The sequence below is a fragment of the Amphiprion ocellaris genome, chromosome 3 (genome assembly GCF_022539595.1).
Source record: "Amphiprion ocellaris isolate individual 3 ecotype Okinawa chromosome 3, ASM2253959v1, whole genome shotgun sequence".
Lineage (NCBI taxonomy): Eukaryota > Metazoa > Chordata > Actinopteri > Pomacentridae > Amphiprion > Amphiprion ocellaris.
In genome coordinates, this window is record NC_072768.1 from 19,586,196 (window position 1) to 19,609,125 (window position 22,930).

The 22,930-nt window shown below is 39.0% G+C and overlaps 1 protein-coding gene across 2 annotated transcripts in view; it reads right to left on the reverse strand.

Moving 5' to 3' along the window:
- peak1 (pseudopodium-enriched atypical kinase 1) overlaps positions 1–22,930 on the reverse strand; it is a 107,361-nt gene that overhangs the window by 78,998 nt on the left and 5,433 nt on the right. The window contains exons 1-2 of one of the 2 annotated variants that reach the window (XM_055009013.1): positions 16,546–16,676; positions 6,037–6,146 (exon numbers count right to left, since the gene is read on the reverse strand). The gene's annotated coding sequence lies outside the window, so the exon portion shown is untranslated. Of the gene's footprint in view, positions 1–6,036; positions 6,147–16,545; positions 16,677–22,930 lie in introns of those variants that run through there. The other variant, XM_023297263.3, reaches the window with a different exon arrangement.

Here is a 22,930-nt window from a genome sequence, read left to right on the forward strand (position 1 = left end):
CAAAAAAACCCAACAAAAAACACAATGTCTTCAATCTAAATTATAATCAAGCTAATTAGTATGATACTCTGTGACTGTAATACGTTTAGGGCTGTATAAATGATCGATAAATCTAATCTGACAGCAAGGTCTAATGGTTTGACACCCTAACTATCCATGGGAGAGTCCATGTCCGTCCATTCCATGACAGCAACCTTCAATTTCCTCAGAGTGCTTGAACGAAAAACTGACACTCATCTGATGTTCTGTGGCTGAATCTACACTCTGGCTTTTCTGTTGTTATTAGCTTTAGGGAGGCAGTGATCAATCATTACCTTTAGTTCACCTTCAGAGGATACATATTAACACATACTACAAACTGTCAAGTCAATTTTTTTTAAGGGTATACCAAGAAGACAAATGATTTACCTACTCTATTAAATCTAAATGCAATTACTGGGTTCATAAAACTACAACTAATATTCTTGTCTTCAGTATGAGGCCAGAAAAAATGCAGTACATACATACAAAAATGTCAGTAGCATGCTTCACCTATGAATCGTAATGCTTTTGTTCCACCTGGGCCAGAGATGAGATCCTTAGAGTGAATGTCCTAAACTGAGCATTTTACTGAGAAAGTTGATACCAGTTTCTAATCCCGCAGGATGGGAGACACAGAAATTTGCCAGGCCATTTGTAGGTTAAGATGCACATGTGAAAGCAGCTTAAGTGATGCTGTTACAGTCGCAATGTAATAAATTGGAGAGCTGGCTTGGTGGCATTCTGGAGGCTCTTTGTGAGCTACAGACCAGAAAAGAAAATAACTTAATTGTAGAGGCCAACAAATTGTTGGGCTGTTTGAAGTGATACAAGATATCAATTTCTAATACCAACAACAAAGTGGAGATTTATTTTGAAACTAGACTGAATGAGTAAGTAGAGCTTCAAAGAAAACGCTAACACTCATATTTCCTCCAAAGAGCCAGGATAAAGCAAAGTTAAACTCCCTGCATAATAAATATCAACATTCTTCGTTGATGACAAGGAGTATGGTTGCGTGCGTGGGAAAGCATGTCCATATCTTGGCAGCCTTGACTCGGGGCTGGGGAGAGCCATGGCAGGCAACGAGGAATGATGACCTCTTCTCATGCAATGGCACATTCCTGCCATAACTAAGGTGAAACAGGCCTGAGATAACTACAGCAGGCAGCGTGGAGTCACAGCTTGGTGGAAGGTAGGGGAGACTGCCACCCTAAAGCTGTTGGTGCTTTTGGACCTAAAAGATTCAAAAGTCAATTTGATTCCATTTTACTCCTACCATCAAGCAATGGTGAAAAACTAAAGGAACTAACTTCATTGAGTCACTGTTGTTTTTATGCTTTTTTTGTTACAATATTTACATACATCAGGTACTAAAAACTTCATATTTGTCATTCTTTAAAAAATGTGCCAATAATTAACTGTGCAGCTCTCATGAATTTATTTTCGTAGTCGGCTGTACCTCAGAGTTTCACCCTCAGAGGTTCACTCTGAGATATAGCCTGAAAAAGAGAGCTGACCCACAGATCATTTCATATCGAAGTTTCAGACGTCTGCGACTCTCTTTGTGAAATTCATTTCTGCTCTCTGATGTACACTGATGGGAACTCTGACAGCTGCTTGTTTCCACAGTCCACTTAGTGGGGGAGATTCAGGAACTGAGAGAGAGGTGCAGCAGGAGTGTGATGGGAATACATGTTCTAGATGCCTACTATTTATTGATCACTACTGACCTTGTCTCCATTGACATGAAAGGCTTCAAGGACAACCAGGTCTAGCTTTTTCCACTTTCACACTACATTTCCTGGAAGTTAGCTACTTGCTGTGGCCTAATTGATTTAAACCTTATCAATGGGGTCCTAATGGGAAAACTTTACATTGTTTACCGCTGGAGCTAGAGAGCAAGGGCACTTTTAGTAAGCATTGTTGGAAGTGGTAACTCTAGAGCTAAAAAGCATAGGACAAATTCTAATCCATTTATCAAGGACAATCACAGTGGGGAAATGCAGCAATCAATAAGCAGTGCAACGTAAAGAGATTTCATGAGTCAACAGTGTGTAATCTTGATGGATCTATACATATATGCTGCCAGTCAATATACACTGGCTTTCAGAGTGCTCAGAAAATCCACAGGGACTCAAGGGGTACAAATACAAAGTGGCCTCAGTTTGCCACAGGCATCTAAAAAGAACATTAGAAAGTGTGGTAAAACCTAAACCAATTTCCATGTTCCCCTTCCTGTTTGAAGTCAATGCTGATATTCTACCACTCATAACAGCTGATGCAGATAAGATATGCCGTTGTACAGTCTGCATGCATATGAGGATTGCACAACAGATCAAGTATCTTAAATGAGTCTCTTAAATAGTTGAACTGACTTTCTAACAGGGTCTAACTTCATTATCTAGTTAAATTATGCAGCAAAAGGCGATATATTACTAGTAAAAGAAAATTTATGACAGTATGAGTTGCAATTTGCCAAGAATTATCCTTAATTGCTCAGAGATGTTTATTCAGATGCAATCTGAGTTTCTGAAGAGGCAGTCTGAAGATTTTGGGTTCACCATTCACCACCCTATTTGTCAGAATTTTTTAACTTGGACAAGGGAAAGTCTGGGTATAAGGTTGGACATGTAATCTGAAGTTAATCAAACACACACCCCTCTGAAAGCCTTAAGATCTTTTCAATGAAACAATCCTTCTTTAAACTGCTGCCAGAACAGCATGAGAACAAAAGATATTACCTCTTCACAGCTCTGCTTGCACTACAGAATTTGGGAGTTGAATTTCTTTTTTCAGATCCGGCATCTAAAGGCTATTACAAGTCCTGCATTACAATTCATCTGTATTCCCAGTGCCCTTAAGCAAACTTTATTATGCCAATTTTTACACTATGAATCTAATATTTGTCTTTCTAAAGTGTCTTAAACTTAGACATTTTCAAAGGAGAAATACCTTTAAAAAAATGCTCCCTGATCAGCTAAACAACTAAATTTCACATCCAGTATCTAGCACTGACCATGACAGCTTTATCAATCCCAGTGGGAATGAACATAAACTACAGTAGCGTTGCTATTGCCAAAAGAATAATGAATCTGTAGAAGCCCAGAGACACATGATTACCCGAGAGTTCTATTCCTGCTTGACATGTCCATCTCTGTTGTCACTAAAGAAGCCAGGACTGTCGATGCTTGGGGAATAGACAAAAAATGTACTGAGTAAAAGGTTCATAATGAATAATGAATGTTTTCTTATTTTTTGACAAAATCCACTGCTCTTGAACAGTGAAGTGCACCTTGTCAATTAAAACTAATGTGATTAAATACTCCTAAATAAGAAAATATGTTCAATAAAGGGCCAAGGTTACAGTTAAGTGTTTACACAGAATTTGTTCTAACAATCATAACCAAAAGACTAGCTCAAAATGAGGCAAATTGATGGTCCTTGACTGGAGTGTTCATTTGTTGTGTGCTAGGCTTCTGTTTTATATTGCACCTGCTTGAACACAGAAAGCTGCTGGAGAGAGGAGAGAGTCAAGTGTAAAACAGCAGGATGCTGTGAAACTTAACTGGATGGTGTTTTATCTCATTTGTGAACAGCATTCAAATTTCTGGATCAAAAATAAACATATTAATTCTGTAACACCTTTGCACAGCACACATGTTGTCACTGGCAACTGAAATACATCACCGACTTCATTACTACTGATTTTGTATCCCCATATACAGTTATTATCCTACACAGTCCCCTCCCCACATTCAACAAAATTACTAATGAAGTTCCCCAGTGAAAAACAAGTGATGCAGACTTCATTCAAGTCAATGACCACAATGTGAGAGAATCCACATTTAGAAGATAATTATGCCAAATGCACGCCTCTGAAATAATCTCCCCTAAAGATCCTCTGATCCTCCATGAGACTAGATGGTTTGGGGCCCATTGTTGAGAGCCTGTGAACACAGAACTATGTGTTGTGGCTGGTCTGGACTCAGCCAAAGAGCTGGAAAATCCAATTACTCTCAAGCCATTTCAAAGTCCATCTAAAGACAAATGTGGTATCTTATTGTGGTGTTTATTGAAGCCTGGCATCATGACCTGACACGACACAATATTTCCACAATAATTAGTTTAGACTACCATGACACCCTTCATATTTACATGTTGAAATAGTGACATACTATTGTTATTTTGTCCAAAGCATAATGTCACATAGAGACAGAAAATACATAAATGAATGCAGGTGCAAACAATCTACCACTGATGCTGTGCTGTTGCAGTATCAAGAAAACAGCATGTTTGCAATACACAACAGGCAGATCAGATCAAATATGTCAAGAAAGGAAACAAAAAGGCATGGAAATATGTAAGCTGAATGTGCAGTGACAAGCATCTTGTCAGTAAATGCAAAGGAGCTTATTGAGACGACAGAAAATAGCAGTGGCAGTCATCAAAGTAGAGGTAGCAATAACTAGCAAAGCAGAACAGAAACAAAACACATCCAGAAATAGTTGCTGTGCTTTGTAAGTGATGTGAAGCTACAGTTTTGAAATGCCAACACTTGTGAAGTCATGAAGTCAGGGAGGATGAAATCATTTCCTAGAAAGAGAGGGTGAGTGTATACTAAAAGGACTTCATATCAATTGAATTATTTGAACATGGCTTATATGTTACTCTGAGAAAGTGGTCTTTAACATATGAGTCAGTTTTAAAAAATGCAACACTGGGAATGTGTGGGGGAAGAAAACATACCTGGACATGTTCTTGACCTTTCTAATTGGTCATCAGAGCTATCACAATGTGATACATGTTGTGCCTCTCAGCTTAAGTAGAAGTGGGCGGATTTTACCCAAATACAGCTGTGTTCTGGATAAACCTACGCTAAATTAAGGACATGCACACCCATACCCATAACAGCCAAGTTAACAGGGTGAGGCTGTTAAGCAGTTTGACAAATCTGGCTCCTTTGTAGCTGTAGGTCTGTGCCAAAGCATGAGAATACTGGTCACAGAAAAGAAGATTTATGGAGGAGCAGGCACAAAGGCAAAGAGCTAACAAACCTCAGCCTAAGCAGTGAGGGCACAAACTGAAACATACAATATGGCCATGCACTCTCCCAGTGCCAGCATAACTAACCCTTTGTGTAACACACTAAGTCTACTCCAAATATTACTTAGAATCAGGGATATCAGAATGCATAACACAACAACAGCAGTCTGTCTGTGAAGAGCCAGGCTGAGGACGGTGATTTTAGTCAATAATGCCTTTTTACTTTCCTTGTCGTGGTGATTTTTCAGGTAGTTGTGCACTAATTTTTTTGTTTCCCTGTGGTGCAGCAATTTATTTGTAGAGCCTGACATTACTCATGCCTCAATGGCATTTACATGCCTACAACAGCAATAGTTCCTAACCTCTGCCCAAGCTCTTAAAGTAGAAGAAAGTGGAAAATTCTATAAACACACCACATATAGTGGTATAAAACATCCATCCATCCATTATCTATACACCGCTTAATCCTCACTAGGGTTGCGGGGGGGGCTGGAGCCTATCCCAGCTGACTCGGGCGAAGGCAGGGGACACCCTAGACAGGTCACCAGTCTGTCGCAGGGCCACATACAAAGACAAACAAGCACTCTCACATTCACACCTACGGGCAATTTAGAATAATCAATTAACCTCAGCATATTTTTGGACTGTGGGAGGAAGCCGGAGTACCCGGAGAAAACCCACGCATGCACAGGGAGAACATGCAAACTCCATGCAGAAAGATCCCGGGAAAGCCGGGACGCGAACCAGGGATCTTCTCGCTGTAAGGCGAAAGTGCTAACCACTACACCACTGTGCAGCCCTGGTATAAAACAGCATTGTTGTTTTAGATGCACAGTAGCTTAGAAAGGAAACTGACAGAACTGCTGTCATAAAGAAAGAGACTACAAAACAAATTGAAAAAGCAGTTCTAATATGATTAATTGTGGAACCCTGCAGGTAATAGCAGGAAACTGAAATTTTGACTTTGCTTACCTGCCAGGCTGTGTGGCTCCGCGTTCCCTTCTGTAGTCTAAGGCTGAAAGCACCAGGACTTGCTGATTCAGACAAAGCCACAGGGCATCTTAAGGCTGCAGCCAGTTTTCCTGCAGACAAAGGAAAGCAAGAGACAAGAGGGCAGATGTCAGCCTAATGTCACCATGACATACCCCTCTGACATCCTGCTTTTGAGAAGTAAGGGATAGAGGCTAGCAAAAAGGAATGATTTTTTTTTTTTTTTTTTTTTTTAGAAAAGCCAAACCTAACACCAACAGTGTTAAAACTGAGAGAAGCACAGAATAATTTATCATCAGCACATGTTCTACATGTTCTCCTTACTTGTTAAGATGTTACCTCATGCGACAAATCATGAAAAAAAGCACTACTTCTTCATTTTATTAATTATACTAGAAACTACTTCAAGTGTCAGTTTTCATTCCTCCAACTCCAACAGTGCATAAAGTCCTTACAATTTCTGGACATGATAATCAACACTGCTTTGCTCCACAATCGTGATTCCAGAACAAGAGTAGCTGAACACTTGTTACTGTGCATAAATGAGTGGATGGATAGAGTTGAGAGTCATGATGTTTGTCAAAGAATTAGAAGAAGGCTGGCCAATCTCATGCCTGAAATACGTTTCCAGAGAAAGGAACGGTATCCCTGGAGAGTGAGGTGCTCTGTGATCTCAATTTTTTAAAAAAAAATAATTTGACACAGTCTCTAAACATTTCTTTTTTCTCAGAGGCTTTTGGTATCTACTACATGTGTGCCTGATGCAATCTGTGTGAATGTAGTAAAAGTAGAACCAGGGTTATAAAAACCCAGATTTTATGCATGTGTAGTCATTGTATTGGTGGCTGAAAAGATATTTTATATGTATGAAGTATTCAATTTTTTTCTTCCTCATCTGTTTGTTAAGCATAATTTGTTTACCTGCCTATGAAATGTTTACACAAAAAAACTGAATTGGCTGTACAGTTTGTGGGGTTTTAGCAGGGGGGAGGATTCAAATCAATATCCAGCTCTCCTGTATTGTCATGAACAGCTTGAGCACTTTGTAAGAAAACTATCACACATTTTCTTGGAGTGATCTAAAGACAAGTCCGGTAGTCACAGATAAGGTACTTCTTTTTGGTTGGTTCCTTCCTACAAGGCACCAAGCTGAAAAACACTGCTCCTTCTGGATGTCTGATCATATTCAGAGACATTCATATCACTCAGCTAAACAGCCAGTGTACATTAATAATGTTGGCAGACTAACAAGCCATTCCAAACCCATTCTCCACAACACTGTCACGTCCCAACTCTCATTAAAAGCCATGAGTCAACAGAAATTAGACTTGAACCACTCCCCTGCCCTAAATTCATCCCTGCAGGCATGGCATTCTAGTTTCGCCCTCGAATACTGTAGTCTGCTCAGGCAAGAAACCAAGCTATATAAGGAATTGTTAGTGTAGAGCACAGTTAGTGGCTCTAAACTATTAAAGCCAAGGGCTTAGAGGTGGGAGTCTGTTTACACTGAAAGCTGTTTTATTTTTTGTTTTAAGAGGGTCCACTTGCTAAACATGACTCTGCCTTTAACGTACGATCCAACACTAATATTGGCTGCCAGTGGGCAGAGGCTGGGGGGAGGTGAACAGGGTTGGTCTGTGAGAAAACATGCAGGTGTGTGTGTTGTACACATGTCAATATTTGGGTGGGAACCCACATGTATTTGGTGAATATGTATGCTTGGATTCAAACTATTATTTTTATTAGTGATTAACCTTCAGCGTATTTTCTCAATTTCTTGATTGTTTATGGAAGATTAAAAAATAAAATGTCCAATTTTGCCCGACTAACAGCCTAAAACACTATGATTTTAAATTTACAATGATATAAAACGAGAAAAATAACAAATCAAAGCTGCAACCTGAGAAAGTCAAAATCAAATAAATTTAATAGATACATAAAGGGTGACATTCACAAAAACAGAGAAGTGAAACAAAGAGATTGAGACACTATAAGTCTCAATAAAAGTCCCACCTTCAAGTTAAACCGCAGTGAAAAAAAAAATCTAAATTGCCCCATATATACCATAAATATAATAAAAAATGTAATAAATATGAGTAGAGTCTGGCCAATTCTCCCCTGGGCTTCTCTTTACTCCTAGATTTAGCCTTGACCACTTCCTTCCCTCTGGCTCTAATGGGGAGTGCACAACAGTATTTTTGTGTCGGCAGATAGCTAAACAGCTCCATGTGTCTCTTTATGGCACTTAAGCAATGGTAATCAGGACAGATACAGAACTGAGCACACCACGCTACTGCTACTGTGATGCAAACTGTTTTATTGCATCGCTAACAGCATTACTGCAGTTTGCTGCCACTCCTTGAGCTGTGCCTGTATTATAATGGCATCACAGATTTACAAGCTGCTGTCATGAAGCCATGATGGGCAATCTTTCATTCATAAAGTTTGGGAAATGATAACTCCACAACCAAAACCGAAAGTCTGAGTCGACCTATTAAAGCAGTGTAGTTAGTTGAGAGTGTAAGATTTTGAAGGTTAAGACATGAACACTGGACAACGTGCATGTGCACTGTGCCTTTGATCTTCAATTCCAGCTAAGACTAAGAGATCCCTCTGGGAAGGAAACATGCCAAGCTCAACAGAACCTGAATCTTTGCAGGAAACTAACCCCCAAACCACATATGACATTATCGTATTAGGTTGGGAGCATGTAAAGTTTCAAAGACACTGACATGCTAGCTTATTACCATTCTGTTCACGAGAAACAGGTCACAGCAAAGGAATCTGTTTTAAAGAACAAAAATAGTGTACAGCTACTTCTGCCATTGAAAACTGAAATGTAAAAGAACTACCTAGTTTTTTCAGCTGACCAACATTGTTACTGCGACAAGACCTTCTTTTCTGGTCAGCCATTTTTAATTTTGTGGCAAAAAAAAAAAATACAAAAGTTCACACAAATAAGGTGCCTTTTCAGACTGCCAATTACACTAACAGAAGGGAAATAAAAACAGCCGGGTCCTAACATTCACTAAACATTCTCATGTCTGCATGAAACTCACAGATGTTTGTCTCTCTCAGGCATGTGTCTAGATTGGTTGTGTGTCCTGACTAAGTAGGCTGGGAACCCACAGGAGAGGCAGCTGACTGTTTGCAATGGTCCATGGAGCATGTCTTCAGGCCAAGATCCTGTTCCCAAGACAACAACAAGTTCACCAGGACCTTTACAAGTGCCTGGAAAGTCTAGTATGCCAAACAAAAAAGCTTTTAGAAATGAAATCCAGTCTCTATAAGGTTCTGAAATTTATTTACCAATACTCTTATGAAGGCACAAACATTTGTCAGAGTTGCAAGTTAAACAACCAAAGCACCATCTGCAAAAAAAATGCCAAAAACTTTTCAAAATAACATCAACAAAAGACTTGCACGTCAGCTTCAACCTACCCTAAAATAAGCCAGCCAGTGTGTCTCCTTGGTAAAAGGATTATGTCAAGACTCAAGCATCTTGTAGTCTAAGTAGACTCTGACAAGTGACTTAGTCTATAATATTTGTGGAAGAATAAGTATTAAATCCCAAATGACAAGACAAATGGCTGGAATGGAGAGCTTGTAGTACATTAACCATGATGTCATTATTGTGCATCTTGGAGCCAGGGCAGAAAAAGAATCAGATCTGATCCGAGAGCCAAAGTCTTGCATCACATTTAGATGCCATCAGACACTATATTTAAAAATGATTCGGCAGGAGGACAGAAAAAGGAGTCTGACGTCTCCTGGGCACTTGTTACTTAACAAGATCCTCTTTTATCATAGTGTTTACAAGAAATGTTTCCTATTTCTTCCTTCAGTAGTATTTATACATTTTCTCCATCTATGTTCCTCCTCTAAGTCCCCGACTTTCTTTTACCCTCTCTCCATAAGGTAATGCCCACTGTTCAGCTCCTAGGGTGGGCAGCTGGCTCTGCATCTGACACATCTGAGGACAAAAGGGAAACTCCAGATTGTCGTGGTGAGAGCAGCCACCCGTGGCAGTGCTTAACAGGATTCCGGTTGTTTATGGTTGGCACTAATTACAGAGACGGCAAACTCACTAAGCCTGAGAAACTCCAGTTGGTAAAAAGAACTGGTTTTGACAGAAAAACACAGAGTGACCATTAAGACTGCCTCCACTTGCAACTAGCCAGATAAAACATGGAGTGATGTAAACTCAATAGGACGGCTTAAAGACATCACTCAGGATCAAGCTGAGACTCCCTGGGGAAGCCTATTAACTTCTGCAAGAGCACAATGTTTTTGCTTTATTGCTACCCTGAAGCATGTTGTAGTCGGTATATGGGGTAGGCATGCATAGAATTTAATTCAAACTGCAGGCCACTGTAAAGCTAAGCATAAAGACAATCTCCCACTTGCAAGCTTCATGTCTTGTTTTACAGTCATTATAGTGGCAGCAATTGGAAAGTGCTGCATTGAGCTTCAAAACTGATCTTTTGCAGTGAACCCCAGAACAGAACTTTTCATTAAATGAAAGTCTGGTGAAAGGCCTATGTCAGTGATATTGAATCAGTAATGATTTTCAATAACTTCAACCAAGTTGGAACCACACCTAGTACTATCACACAACTCCTATTGACTGGTGCATCCCTTCATTACAACAGGTACTGAAAAAAATAATAAAAAAATCATTCAACGGCCACATGTCTGGCTTCATAAAGATCTAGGTACATGCTTTCATTTCTTTACAAAACAGGTCAATTTTGCCTAGTTGTTGATCACCAAAAACTGAGGAATGAAGGCAAAATATTGGGATCCATGCCCCCACATTTTTGCAGCATACACAATCTTGACAACCGTGCATATATTTTCTGTTACCTACAAAGGTTTGGCTAACAAGTTAATAGCACGCTGGACACCAGAGGTTGGCATGTGTATGAACAGCAGAAGTTAAAAAGCTGAAATCTCTACAGGAAAAGAAGTGGCCTTTTGAAGACAACTGCTTGTTTGAGCAGACTAAAAGAATGGCATTAGGTGTCAACCTTAGAAATTCAGCAAATCAAGAGTGTTGAGTAACATCCAGCAAGCAGTCCCTTTGAAGAGTGCAATGCAAAGGAATGCTCAGTCCAAACAGAGCAGCCCACAGCTCAGCAATTAAACACTCAACTATGTTGCGCTTTCATCTCTGCTTCCGGTTGGTTACAATCCCTTGTTTCATACAATGAAAACTACCTACCACATTTACTTTTTTATTCCTGCTGAATGTAATCACTAACCACAAGTTACGCTTCAGAATAAGAATGCATTTGATTAAAGCAACAGTGAAATTAGTAATATACAGTTTGCTAAATTTTCTCCTAGAAAAAGTATAAAAAATACTACATATTGATTATAAAACCACAATAATATTTGTCATACAATAATATACATAGACCGACCAACCACAATATTAAAACCACTGGAGTGAAGTGAATAACACCACTCATCTCATTACAATGCAACTTCTTGCTGAGAAACTTTGGATGTTAGTTTGTTCTATACTACCCACCTAAAAACTGTTACAGACTAGGTATACCCCACTCATGGCATCTGCACTGCCAAATGCTAGTGGCTTCCCCCTAAGCAGGACAGAGTGGGGGATGGCTCAAGGAACACAACAAAGCAACAAGGGCCTTAACGTGGTCTCCAAACTCCCAACATCCCAATCTGACAAAGCAAGACCAATCCGCAGAGGCACCATCCCATAACAGACATGACCCAGGAGGTCTGCTGCCAACATCCTGGTGCCAGACACCACAGGACATCCCTAGCAGTCCCGTGTCCATGCCCCAATGGGCCAGAGCTGTTTTGGCAACATGAGTCTACACAATATTAGACAGGTGGTTTTAATGTTGTAGTGGATCAGCGTATATACCTTTGAAGACATGTATAGGCAGATCTGTTAGATATGCTTTCCCTATTTGATAATAGGCTTTATGTCTTTTGAGTTGTATTTAACAACATTTCGACAAGCCCATTTAATTAAAGCTTTTCAAAAGGAAAGTTAGCTTGATTAATATGCGTGTCCTCCTTTCTGTCATGCTTCCACACTTAGCCTAATTCTAGCTTATACAGTAAAAGTAAATTAACTTGTATTGCTTAACTAGCTGAGATGTAACAGGGAATTCATGTGTGTGTGTGCAGAGGAGATTGGTTTTAATTAAAAAGAGAGCATGAGTGTGAGCATGCATGGTTGGCTGTCTGACTGTGTTAGCCCTGTGGTGGATTTGATGACCAGTCCAGGGAGTGCAACACTTCTCATCCAATGCTAGCTGGGACAGGCTCCAGCAGCCTATGACCCTCTACAGGATAAACCAGGCTAATGAACAGATGTGTATGTGTGTGAGAGAGAGGTAGTTGACTAAATAATTATCCAACTTCAACCTACTTACTTAGGCTGAATAACATAATAACTTATTACAATTATTTAAAAAACAAAGAATAATTAAATTTCACCTGTGTATATGGTAATAATAAGTATTTGTACATCTTATTGTTACACCATGAAGAGCATGAATATTTACATTTACTATTTAAATTATAATGGATATTAAGTTAACAGAGTTTTAAATAATATGCTGCCCAATGACCATTAGTGCCCCACTTAAAAGAGTGCAAGTTTACATAAAGTATTTCAGAAATGATTTCTAAACTGGCTGTTTTTGTTAATTGAAACATTAAAGCATCAATGGGTTGTTGGCCAAGGACTTCTGTCCGCTGGCAAGGTTACCAACACTGAAAAGCGCACACAATACTAGAATCACTCAATAAATTAATCTCATTGAAATCAGCACTCTTCCTTCACAGAGGAGCTAGTCCAACAGTTCGCAATGACCCTGAATAAAAGAACTAGTCTCTTTCTTTGCTTTGATTCACCCTATATTGCACTTTTTTTAAAAAATGATTCCCACAAACTGAACCCATTTCACATTTTCACTGGCACATTAAACAGAAATGATAACACAAGCAGTCTAACGCAGTGTAAAGAAAATTATATCACCCAAACTAGATGTTTCAGTCCTCTTGGGTGCCCTTTCCACCTCAAAAAAGCCTCTTTGCTTTTTCTGATGCTCAAAAAAAAACATACACAGAAAGGGTTTCCTATGATCTATGCAGAGTCCCCGTCACGTGTCGGTGCAGGTGTTCTACTCTGATACTCGCCCAGAGGGAAGATGATGTGCTGGCACAAGGAAGAAATATGCATGCCAGAGTAAATACACTTCTATATATAGTCTATATTTACATTTTTATCTCTATTTCAGAAAACAAACACTTTGAACATTTCCAATGAAACTCCTCCTTAATGTGCATTAGCTGTGACAGAGAAAAACCAAGGGAGAAACCAATCCTTAAGCTTGAACATCATATTTTCACTTTGATCTTAGAATATGGGGTTCCAGTTCTCCAGACATAACATTAACTGAATAATGGAGCTTGTTGTGCTGTCGGTCTTCTTTGCCAACCACATGCTCATTGGCTAGTTTGTGCACAGCCTCTGTTCCTGTCAGTCAACAGTCGTCTGGATCATAGCACTCCCAACTCCTCCTCCTCTCCTTCTACTTCCTTCCAAAACTAGTGGCCGAATGCCAATATCTGGGCAGGACACCCACCTGCTATCACAATCACACCCTCACACACTGAAGTTTCACAAGCAAGCAACTCGGTTCAAACACAAAATCCACAAATTTGCTCTTCTCATCCAAATGAGGGCTACCAATTCTTCTTTGTTGAACGTGCAACATGCTCTGTTTCACACCATTCTCAGACAGACACGTCACACCAGTCTCATCCTCTGAGGACTTTCAGCCAGGAGCCCCCGCTGGTCTGCTAGCCTGATATAGCTGTGGTATGGGCTGGGGTGTGAGCCAGGACCTGAAGGAACGGGAGTGTTTGTTTTCTTGCCATTTCAATCTTCATGTGATCCAGATCATGTCAGGAACCAAACAACAAACACTTTCACAACCAGGGAGATACAGCATGCACTATTATTGTTAATGAGATCACAGCCTGAATGGGTTGTGTGTGTGTGTGTGTGTGTGTGTGTGTGTGTGTGTGTGTGTGTGTGTGTGTGTGTGTGCAGTGTGTCAGAAAATGAAGGGAGGGCCTATGAGTTTAACAGGTAATTTGAGATGTAGCCTCACTCAGCTGGGTGACTTCAAAATGGGGTGAGTCTGCAAATTTAATTTGAGCTGCACCAACAGGATTATTTGTGGAAAAGAGTCTTGCTGTGTCAGGCAGGGTCAGAGAACGGATGTTTGTTTACAAGTGGTGAGGATGTGAATGCTGGGTTGCATTTTTACCATGAATGTTGCATAATGCCCTAACCACCCTGTTATGCCAAATGACAAACATTGTAAGGTATGGCTGTTCTTCTCTTCGCCAGTCAATATGTTGTTCCAGCTGCACAGCATTGGCATTGTTCCCAATTCTATTAATTTCTATGTAATCTTCTGGCATTATCCCTGTGGATTCAAGGAAGGATAAACAATGAATCATCTGTGGTCAAAACCTACCTGTGCTACTGAACTTGACACCAATTTCAAAAACAAAATTTCCTAAATATGCGAGTCAGCACTACCTCAGTATTACAATACAGTAATACAGTCTAATAATATTTAGATTGGCTTGATCAGCTTGGAATCATGATGAAACTTCATTATCATTTTGAATGATTGTCATTCATGGTACAATTGAACTGTACTGCATTGTACGCATAGGTCGTTCTGATATTTAGTCTACTGTTTTTTTTAAGCGGGAAAAGTAATAGAAACATTTGTCAGGATGACACACTACAATTCAGGAGCACCGCAAAATGACTACCCAGTTTAATTAACAAAACTAAACAAAAACTTAACACTATAACCTTCATGAGCATGTGATTTCTTGCAGGACTGTTGGACAAAATGTGCCGTATACTGTGGCGATTTAATATTGTGATGACACTGTTGCCTACACTTAAAAGGACAAATTGCAATTATAAACGTTAATTGAACATTCTAAGCAATATTAACGCTAAACCTTCAAAACTTAAAAAACGCCCCCTGGTTTGAAATGCAAGTTGGTTGTTTATTACCGGTAATCATGAAAACTATTATGTATATTATTAATTATTATGATTGTAAAATCCAAACTTTCTGGCAGTTCTTGAGCTCATTATGTGCTACTTGATATTTCACCAAAATCACTTCATTCTACATCTCATTTAACAATTTGTCAAAAAAGACACCATTTGCAATACATTTTTGTAAAAACCTAACAGCAGAACTGAGAAGTCATTGAATATGAATTGAATTTAAATGAAATTAATTTTCCCAGTAATGGTGAAACCTGTGGGCACTTAGAAAAAGTTGTGCATGTTGAGTTTAGGTTTTTAAGATTTTTGCAAAATGAATAACCAAGAAAATTCAATTTTTATGTTTGCTTTTTTTATGATTTGTGACATTACAACTTTGTGTGACATGAGCAAAAAACACCAAGGAACTGCTTGGGGTTAAGTGGATTTTCCACCTTGACTTGTGACACTGCTGCTTCATAGTTGTACATTATGGAGCTGTGGCTACAGAAATAAAACATGTATACGTGTAATGGAGACTGCAAGAACTGTGACTGATCAGCATTGCATAAATTTTTTTTCCTACATGTTTCTAACAGAGACTGTGGACAAGAGATGTGATTATAAATACATGATGATGCAGAAAAAAAAGATCTCATTAATATGGAGATACCAGTCATACTATCCTTCCATGGATTTTTGGCCAAATTACTGCATTTTCTACATCAAATTGGACAACTATTATTAGCAATATTTTATGTGCCAGCATTGTACTATATAATTCAGTATATGATGTTGAAACTGGATCCATTGCCATCATATTCAGCTTTATGGTCTGTGCTGTGTGACACTGTAATAAAAACATGTTTAGATAGCCACATTACACTGCCAGAATGTATTTCTGTCAGTCACATCACTTCAAGCACTTAACACAATCTTACCAATTACTCAAATGAGCTAAAGCCAAAGTAACTGAACCTACATTAAGTATTAAAGGTTCATCACCGAATTACGACGAGATTAGAAACTTCAATAAAAAGCCAAGGGGTCTTCTTATAAGAGCAAGGGGAAAAAAAGAAAAAAGAAGAGCATTCTAAATTTCACATTTGATGGAAATAAGTGAGTCACGATGACCCAGTTAAGTAATCAGAGCAAGGTTTAATCCGTTCACGATGTCAGGAAGAGCCATTATTAAGTGTGGATTTGCAGAGAGGCACCACACCCGCCACCCTCATCCATCTCCTTGGTCATTTATGAGACGAGACTTTATAAACTACATTCATGCAACGAGGAAATTGTGAAAAATCAAACGTCAAAAAGCTCACTTCATTAGACATTTCCCTCTGCAGGCAATTCTGTGTAACTAACAGCCTTCTTGGTACTCAGCAGACATACAGACTCACACGACTCACCTCCAAAAAGCTGCCATACTTCATCCTGAAAAACTGGCGTGTCAGTTTAATGTATGAGATAGTACTGAGGCACATAAGTAACCCTCACCCAGGCTTGTAATCTCCAACAGCAGGCACAGCTCAGGTTCGCCACTATGGTAAACAACCCCAACAGCAGCAAGGTATGTCTGAGAGATTTCAGCACAACACGCAGCAAGTTATTTTAAGATGCAGGGTGAGTCTAGGAGAGTTAGTGAGGTTAAAACGTGGCCAAAAGTGCTCTCAACACATTTCAGCAGGCCAGAAATGTTTTGGCATCACTGTAGCTACAACCACTTACAAAGGCTATGCTCTAACTCAAACAAATACTTGTGCAGATACATCACCACAATGCAATCCTGCAGGGGAAGATTATCCCTCCATATATGGCGTTCAATACAGAATCGAGGCACTTAAAATTAGATATCATGTTACACCTTTTTAATCTACATTGCTTGGAGACGTAATTCAGCATTCAACATACAGACAAAAGCATTTTCTGTCTGGAAAAGCTTTGTCAAAGGAGTTCTGTTTTCCTGTTTGGTAACATTTGTCCAGTGTAAAAGTCAGAAAGCCAGACTATCTGTCAGAGCCAATCCCCTTGAGCAGAAGCCACTGGGCCAGACTGGTGCCAACACTCCTAGATCAAAAGCCCAAACTGTGAAACACTGTTGATGCAGGGGATATTTTCACCTGTTCCAGAGATACATAATGACAGTTTTGGAAATGTGATGTGCACAGGTGTGGACACATAGGTGATCTCTAACGCAGGACTGACTCAATGTCACCTGATTTATCATGTTTATAGCAAGTTTTAGACATTTGTTAGGGCTGCATGATATCTGAAGTAACTGGCAGTGAGATTATTTTTTCTGCAATATATCTGTAATGCGTGATCAGAATTTTCAACTAATATGTAGATATTACATTAAAAATTTGCCGTTTCCAACTAGATTAGTCATTTATCACATTAACGGTCTCGATTATATTTCTGATTCATTTATTGTTCTCTTCATCAAAAAAAAAAATGCTTTTCTTTCAAAAATAAGGACATTTCTAAGTGACCCCAAACTTTTGAATGGTAGTGCATATACACCTATCATACAGAAATCTGTACTGCTTTTCTAACGTACGATATACTGTACTTCTGTTTAGCTAAGTACCCGTATTTATATTTAAGTCCAAACAACATATTTATTGTTGTATTTGTTTTATTAATGTGTCTGTAAATACACTATTCTGAGCCTTTTCATCGAAATCTTGTTCAGATGTGCACTGCTAGTGTATAACTGTATGACAAAATAAGTCTAAAGTAAAAAAAAAAAAGTAACTGATCCAGCAATTTAGTTGTGTTGCCTTGTGTAATAGCAATAATTGCAAGACACTGCAAATAGGACACCTATCATTGGTAAACATCATCCTCCCTTATTGAAATATTTCCATACAGCTGACTTTGCATTTCTTTTTGTGACTAAATCTTACTTCCAAGAGTTTCAGTGTTTGTCTATGGCTCTACACTTACTTCACTGTGCACATGTGGTCATTCGAATTGAGAATCAGTATTTTTACTCAATTATTTGACTTAAAACTAAAAATAATTAGGACATGGATTCATTTTATCATTAGGCCAGTTACAGAAGTCTGTAAAGTCAGTTTAAACCATTATTATCACTCATACATGGCCATCAATGTCGTCAGAAACAATAAAACAGCCATAGAACAACATTAGATGGTGATTACCACAACAGTAGCATGCAGAAAGACTTTGTACATGGTAGGCAATGAAGAAACATTTAAAGAAATTGATTTTAAGTGACTACTTATGACAGAACATGTTCTGTGTGATGACAATTCTAACAGCCTACATCATGCTTGGTTGAAGACAAAAAGTAAACAGGATGGTGCTGTCTTTCACTGCAGTCTTGGCAAACTGCTCCATGACATTTTCTTTTCCCTCGCTTGTTCATAGCAGTTGTAGTAGAATGAGCAGCCATTTGCAGTTTGCAGAGCTTAGAGAGAACCACATTGCTGAGTCTCTGAAATACTCCTGCACTTTAGATGATCACAGGTGAGGTTTTTCAGCTGCAGCTTGCTCCCCAGGGGAAATAATCAATGGTTTGACCAGGTGCAGCCATCTTTGTGACACACTGTTGTCTTAATCACTGATGTCATTATGTTGCTGACTCGCTGCAGCCCTCCTATAGTCCCCAGCTGCCGTTTAATATCTGTCTTTCTATGACTCTCCAGAACAGCTTATCCAGATGACTTCGCACTAGATATAACATTCCTTGGATCCTCAGCAATACAACCTCAAAATGTGAAGCAGTCTGGATGAACCAAGACGTCCTGAAAAACAAAGACACAACTTTGAAAATAACTGAAATAAAAAAGCTGTATACTGTCACACATATTGCTTGACCTTTTTTTTTTTGCCTCTGTCAGAGATGGAACTCATCATCACAACCAGTTATCTAAACTGTCAGTTGTATCAGTCAGTGAAGTAAGAGCCAAAATATAGTGCCTCTCTATTAACCAAGTCCAGAATATAATTTCTGAATCAAATCATGACACCAATAACTGGAATCAAATTATGAGATTGTTAAAAAATTCCCGGAGCCAATGTCCATCCACACCCAGATTTAATCACAAGAAATGCAGAACTGTGGGACTGAGCCCAAAGGCATTCTGCTTCTAAATGAAATTGGAAACCGGATTCATCCAGGGATTTTGATCTCCCACCACATATTGTTGGCTCTTTTTTGGCCATCTTCCGTTCCAGCCTCAGGCTTTAAGCTGTGTTAGTTCTCAGACTGGGGGAGGTATTAGGAGCTGGGATTGCAAAACTCCAAAGAAAAATATTTTTAGGCATTATTTCTACATTTCATGGTAATAAAGAAAGTACAGATTACAGCAAGGGAGGAAATGGCAAAAAAGCGCTATGATCTAAAAGGAGTATTTATAGTATAACGCATTCCTCATGTTGTTCTTACAGGTCAAACATTAAGGAATGTATGTAAACATTAGGGTTAACCCCATGACACAATCATCATGTTTAAGTTTTACTGCTAAGATGAATTCAAAATTAGAAATGGGATAGGTGATTAGCCTGATACACGGACCATATGGAGATTTTGTTACCAGTCATTAGTTTGTTTTCTGTGGGAGGATGATTCGGTCTCGAGCTGTCATATTCTGAATCACGTACTGGTTGCTCTTTCACTTTCAGTCTACGCTGAAGCTGCTTTAGCCATTGCAAGTAAACCTGTTGACTTTTAAAAGTCCAAATACAACATTTAGAATGCTTGTTAATAGAATAACGAGAGAATAATTTGCAGACTGAGTATGCAACACTGCAGAACGAGGTGTACAAAGTCATTGTCACTGTTACAAAAGCAACAAGGTTGTGTGTGATCAAATAAGAACTAATAATGAAACCTTCAGAGGGAGTTTTCTTTTTTTCACAAAGAGCAAGCTTATATTTATAGTAAGATTTTTCATAATAATGTGAAGTGGCCAAGATCTGACTACAGCTCAATTTTACAGGCGCCTTGTGTGCTCAAATGTAGCAGATGACCAAATTTTCAAAAGTCAAGCTGAATTGACAAGGATAAGGATGTTAATAGTGAATGATAAACTCACTTCCCATAAAAAGCACAAATAAATGAACATAGTTGATGTATTGTCTGTTTAGTTTTCATGCCCAGGGATGTACACCACTGACTGTAGCAATGTTTAGTTAAGAAACCCTAATTTGTCTGACTGACGCAACTGGTTAATGTTACCAACAGCAGCTTTGATTAGATCAGATGATTCTCCCACTAAGCAAAGTGTAAGGAAATCTATTTCATTTCATATTTTATGTATTTTATGCTCCTTATCAAAAATAGACAGCCAAACTGATACCTTTGTCAAAAGCAAATTCAACATTGCTGCATTCTTTAAAAATAAACTGCGTTTTAGTTTTGTAGTCCCTGGGAGCCCTTAAGTACTGTTAAGGGTTCTAGCCATAACATTGCTTATTATCCCGCATTCTACTGCTCTGTTAGTTGGTGGGAGCCTGAGAAATAACAGAACACATCAAGCTTGGAATGCAACGCAGCTGGACCCTTGAAGGAATCTTCAAATGAAGCCTTTGGTTTCAGGGTCAGAGAGTCTATATGAGGCCAACATGTACACACAATGTGTCAACAGACACACACAAAGAACACAAATTTGTCAAGGCTCTAATATTTAATACTGTGATGAGAAGTCGGAGTAAAATGAGTGAGATGATTTTGTCTAAGGCCAAGATTCACAATTTTTCTTGAGAAATATTTAAAACAAATCCATCTAAGTGGTGTTGGAATGAGGTCTGAGGACACTCTCCAAGCCAATGTGAAATCCCAGAGTGGTTTGAGACGGAAGTGCACCATCAGGTCATTCAACATCAAAATTGCCATAGCATTCTTTCTCCATGCTGCTACATTATCATTCCTTAGGCTTTCCACTGACCACCAAAAGCCACAACTAAGTAATCTCTGACACGACCCACATCAATCAGCTATAAAGTAGACATTAACGATGCGCTAAGGTGCTTTTCACAAGCAGAGAGACAGGTGAGGCGTCTGGAAGATGTCAACAATGAAAAGCACCTTACATCACCACTGGCCCTGTTTCAGCTTTTGTTTTATGGATCCCAAAGGAGGATATGGTCGGAATACACTATCCTGCACTCACGATTGAGTTCAAGAGGACAATATCTGACATCATTAAGTCACTAAGTCCAGCAGCTTTAGCCCATTAAGGCAGTTTGGGATATGCTGAATAGCTGAACTCTGCCTGACCTACAAGGAAGAGACACACTTCTAAATCACACGCTTTGATGAAAGGACAAAGTTAGACAAGACATGAGCAGTAGCACCCAGCTTTTAGCTGCAGTAAAGTCATTAGAGTCATAACCTATGCTCATGGCCCTCATTTGTATGCACAGCAAAACAGCTGTGGCACAGACGCTTATTAGAATAATGCATTAGGAAAACTGCAATGAATGTTTTTTGACCGCACCTGTCATGCTTTGCTTTACATTAATAAACGACTTAAAATAAGCAGATGCAAACATCTTTACTGCAAACAGACATTGCTGTTGATTATTTAATTGTTTTACATGAACCACTGCAAAATACCTTACCTAATAAAATAAATTGCCTAATAGCTCATTAGACTTAAATTTCCAAGGTCAGCATGTAGTGAGAAGCTTATCAGCAAAGCCATAGCCTTGACTTTCCCAGACAATCACAAACATTTACAAAGTCAACATTGCTTTAAAAGGTCAAAAGGAAATATTTTAAACACTGAATAAACAGTATGACAACACAGAAAACAATGCCATCACAGTGGAGACAATAGATTAGAAACATTACAGAATTAAAGACAAGTGTGTCTGAATGATAACTCTTGGCAATCAACTGTAGATCAGATCTGCTTGTTTGGAAACATACATAATATAAGAAACAAATCTTTGCCAAGCTTTTCAAAACTTATGTCACTTTAATTTAATGCACATGTGACTACATGTATAACATGTGATCACAGAAATAGACACACATGTATACAAACTAACAAAACAAGCACAGATCACACACTCAGACAGGAGTAGATGCCTTCTGGCTTGACATAAGATCCAAATGCCATTGCAATCTGCTCCGTCATCTACCATCTCCCAACCAGTGACTCACAACACTCATGACACTTGATCAACTTGGCAGAACGCTAGTGTGCTGCATGCAACAAGTGTGAAATTATGAAAAAAATGAAATGCCACTTCATCACCGAATAGGGTCACATTCAAAAGTAATAAATAAATGAAGGCATACAACAATCTGCAAACACTTTTTTTTGTCTATCAAAAATATCAATATTCTACTGGACTTTCCGTTGTGGAACTGAAAACGTTTCACCATTCATCTGGATGAACTGTGGAACTGAAAACGTTTCACCATTCATCTGGATGAATTTCATTTGTTCTGACGTCTTCCCACCTCGATGACTCACATGACATTACACTGACTTTTGGTAGGTGCAGTGTTATTGCCTGATAGCTGCAAAATGTGCTCGGTATAAGCCACGACCTGAAGCTGCCAACATGAATTATATCAAGACCAGAGTTCCAAAACAAAACTGGGCTCCAGCTCTGCCTTGATTGCAGACAGAGCTGAAGTTTTTAGAGATGGCTTGCAGCCCAAACTGCACTTTATCAGACTCCACTGACCTTCTAAAACCTGGACTGTTTTGTTGTACATGACTAAATGTCTGATGATGTAAAAGGGGAACAATGTTATTTATCACAAAGAGTATGGCATGCGGAAAAAGTGAAGTGAAATTGAACTTT